Source organism: Falco naumanni, chromosome 4 (assembly GCF_017639655.2).
Source record: "Falco naumanni isolate bFalNau1 chromosome 4, bFalNau1.pat, whole genome shotgun sequence".
Classification (NCBI taxonomy): Eukaryota; Metazoa; Chordata; class Aves; order Falconiformes; family Falconidae; genus Falco; species Falco naumanni.
In genome coordinates this window covers 55,594,241-55,598,884 of record NC_054057.1, presented here as the reverse complement: position 1 = coordinate 55,598,884, position 4,644 = coordinate 55,594,241, and positions in this window count along the sequence as shown.

Below are 4,644 nucleotides of genomic sequence, written 5' to 3'. Positions count from 1 at the left end.
CAGCCTGTAAAAAAATCTATTTATCACATATGATAAATGTTATTTTGACTAAGACACTTTATGTATGGTTCTATTAAAAATTATAATAAAGGATGAAATTGGTTCATAGGAATTCATGAAAGAACAGAAATATGGTCCCAAGAATAAGAGACAAGTACATCAAAGCCAAAAGCCTGCTTTGCAAGAAGGTGACTGGGGAGAGATCTAAATTACAGACCCTTCTCATCCATCTGCAACCTAAAGCAAACCTCCATATATTCTGACTGCTCTACTCATTGGTTATAGGTTAGACTGGGAGATTAAACCACCTGAACACAGGCCAGTATGCAGGCAAAAATACAGTGTTTATCAGACCAGAAGAAAGGAGCATGACTGCAACCAAATGGTCAGACCTCTTGCTGAGTGTGAGGAAACTTGGGTTGCAGCTGTACAGAAAATCTCTACCTGGTGTAAAATAGACAGGACGAGCTATGTCGACTCCGGCAGCTGCACTGTCAGCTGAGTTCTTTTCTATTTTAACTGCACTGTTCGGCAGAGAGAGCAAAGCAAGAGGCGGAAGGCTATTCATGACTATATTCAACCTAAGGGATGTTGTATCAAAGGCTTGTTGTGAGAGTAGGTAAGGCAGAACCAAAGAGCCACAGTGAAATCTAGAAATACAACCTCTAAAAATTTACTTAGCTCTACTTACATAAAGCAACTTAGGACAAAATATAGAAAAAAACGTTGTCATGTTTCTGAAAAGATCACATTTATTCAAGTCTAATATTTCCTTAAAAACAAAATGGCTTTTACCCATATGCACGCAGTATTAATCCTCTCTGAATTACACTACAGAACATCGTAAGATGAAATTTCTATTAATTGAATTCTAGTAATTGCCAATATTAAAATAATACAGCTAGCGATATTCAGCTTTTAAATTAGAATTTAAGTTCTCTGCTGGAAAACAGAAAAGCTGTGAATATAATCAATATTTGCAAGGTTACTGAAAAAAAGTCCATTTCTTTTTAGTGCTGTTTTAGGTTTAGCCAGACATCAGCAATGCAGTAGGTTACAGAAGAAATCTCTGCATGACTGCAAATTGCTGCAGTGTGCTGCAGCAAATTTCTGCTACAGCAAAGTGTTGCTGCATCAATACAAACTACCATTTCTATACATCAAATGTAAATAAAATTAATAGCAAGTCTATATAAAATCTACATTTCTATTATCCAATTCCATCTTGTGTAGTGAAACAATGTAATAAAATATTATCAGATTTCTTTTAACAGAATTACATTAGTTTAACTCTGTGGTTAATAGAATAGATCATAGTGCTACCTGTTTCAATATTTAGGTAAAAACATTTTGAACTGATAAAAGATTGTTAATTAGAATTTATTTAAAGTCAATGTATATCCGAATGATTATTTTAAATCTCTGAGCCCAAACATATGACTAAAGTCAAAATTGCTATCAGTTGGTTTAGACAAGTAACTTCCAAGTATGTATGTTTCAGAGAAAAACTACTTCCCCTAATTCTGTGTTCAGTGGTGAGGAAGATACAGTTCTGTGTATATCTGCACAAGTAAAAAGATGCTAGCAAAAATACAGACAGAGGAATGACAACAGCTAGTAGATGAGAAACTACATGGGACAGTAGACATGAATTGTAAGAGAATATACCACATACTTAGCACAGAATCAGTGAAGTAGAAGACACCGTATTAAATTTCACCTTTCTGGTGCTAGTGACACGGCGACTGAGCTGGTAGCAATTTATTTCTCACTACCTTATTCATTCAGCTTTTGTCTGCTTTAGCTTGACAATGGATTTATGAGAAACACTTCTGTTAGAAGGCAATCATTCCATTTCAGATTGTGAACGATGGCATGGGATCACCTATGGATCTAAGACAGCTGCCAAACTGTTCAGAAATGGGATTCATAGTTCAGAAATAAGAAAGTAGGATTCATGGTTGGTAGAAAGACAATTTAAGAAAAATCTCCCATTTCAGTTACCTAAATTGCCTAAAGCTTAAAGAAGTACCAAAACTATTACTGGAAGGATAAGGAAATCTCTCATATGACAAAGAAGCATCTCACAAACCTGTAACTACAACAGTCTCATATTTTCAAGTTTATAATCCGTAGTTCATAGGTTATAACCAATGCTATGATGAACCAGTTCAGTAGAGTGTGAGTCTGCATGTAACTGCATTCATTACCTATTTCCTTTCACAAAGGAACTATGAATCTATTCTGATTGCATGGAGGTTAACTAAGGACTTATTTTCAAATACTAACATTTTTAACAACTGCAGCTCTTAACAAGTTATGTGAGCGTACCTGAAATAAATAAAATAATCAGCAGTCTACAGTGCATCTGACGGAAACAAAAGTGTTTATAAAGTTAATGTTTACATAAAAGATATTAAGATAAAATCAGAGAGGTACATTGAGTCCTGCTGCAATTTTTGTCTTTGTAATAGAGGAGTTCTCAAGCTCAGCGTATTACCCATGCACCCTCATCCTACTGATTTGCTTTTATATAGCTTTACAGTTTTGCGTGCTACTAATAAAACAAATAAATCCATAGCTGTATTGTCAAGTTAAGTGAACAGATGTATTTAAACAGATTTACCAGTACTATATTTGATATTCAACAAAGCCAATTTTTTTTTTTTTTTAACAGAGCAAAGGTCTATACCAACAAATTTCTGCATGAAGCCCTTGTTAGGCGAGTGTGAGCAAACAAATAGATACCTTTTTTAAAACTGTAATTCTAAGTCTTGAAATTATAGGGAATTCCAATTATAGGGAACTTCCATTTGATTTTGCCAAGAAAGGTTGGACCAGACAGTCCTTGAGGTTCCTTCCAATCTGGTATTCTATGCTTCGATTTTTTTTGTTGGGTTTTTTTTTTTCCCCCACATAATTTGTACTTATATAAGACACTATGCTAGGGCTGTGCAGAAAATTAAAGAAAGCCTTAATATAAAGACCAGTTCACTTCACAGCTCTGATATAAAACTCTTAATTTCATGTTATCTGATGCAATTTACCAATCCAATAAACTATGCTGATCACTAATTAAAGATTTATGTTTAATTGCATTTATACAGTTATCGTGTGCTCTCACCCAGACTTAACTAAAAAGCAATGGGAAAAAAATGAAATACAGAATTTCAGCTTTGCCTCAAAGTCCTGAACTTGCTCCATATTTGAGCTAAAAGGTATTAGAATGCCCAGCAAACCTGAATAAACAAAAGGTGGACTTTCACTTGCCTATGAGCATTACCAAATTTCAACTCAAGCTGAGATACAGCCACTTCTTAGTCAAACTCCTCCCTGGACTCTAGGCCTTAATGGTTCAATTCAGTTGTTACACATAATGCCATTTGAGAGTCTGTGTGTTATCCAAGAAAATGTTAAGGATAGGCAGATATTACACAGGACCTACAGATCCATGCTTTTCCTGGATCAGGGTACACAAGCTGTGGGAACCAGTTATTTAAACATTGGCTTCTAGTGCCATTTTGCCCCTGCCTTCCAGTTGCTAGCCCAACAAGAAAATTTATTCACTTGGGTCCTGTATCATATGTGGCAACTCCTAGTAGGTATATTAAATACACTAGGGCATTTCCATATGATGCAAGATACCAATTTTTAGGCAACTGAATTGACACCTAAGGGAAGTGGTAAAGTATTGACTATGAAAAGCTTTGTCCAACAAACCAAACACCACATTGATGATGAAGCCATTCAGAGTTCAAATCACTTCATCTTTTCCCTTCTTATGACTGACAAAATAGAAATTATGAGGAGAATAATAGAGACACTCAGTATTTTCTGGCTACACAAATGGTGAGAAGAATAGCTTCCCAGCTGTGCCTTTAATAGTACCCGTCATAATGGGCGACCCACGTCACTTACCCAAGTCTGAGGTTTATACATAGAACTCTAAAACAAGGAGGTGAAAAATTTTTTGATTATTGCCTATTACTCCAGCACTAAAAGAATTGCATTCTCACATATTAAACATATATTCAAATCTGGCACTAGACTGCAATTAAATGAGAGTTGAGAATTTTTGACTATAATATAGCCATCTGCCGTATCTTACGGCTAAAGCAATAATGAAAATATTTAAATTTTTAAACTAAGATCTACATAACCCCTGGAACATACTTTTCATTATGTTGAGAATTTCATTATGACATGCCTAAGTAGTTATATGCTATTCTCCAGTAAGAACGACTTTTTTTTCTTTTTTTTTTCCCCAAAAGAAAATTTCACATTTTAATAGTAAAGATAGAATTCTGATTACTGGGGAATTTCTTCAGAATTTCTCCTTCAGGAAAAGCATAAAATGTTACTCATATTCTAGCTGTCAAACTACTGTATTAGAATTTGATGACCAAAACTAAAACCGTAACTTGCAGTGAACAGCAGCTGTAAGAACTATACCATTAATAGGAGTTAGATCAACAGTATAAATAGAACTAGTGATACTACTTATATACATAGATACTATTCAATATGAACTGAATTATATTGCTGTAAACTTTCTGAATAATTCTTTGTTTATTTAAATCCTAAACAAATATACTTGTAACTAAATACAACTGTTATTATATTAATATATTCTACAGATAAAAG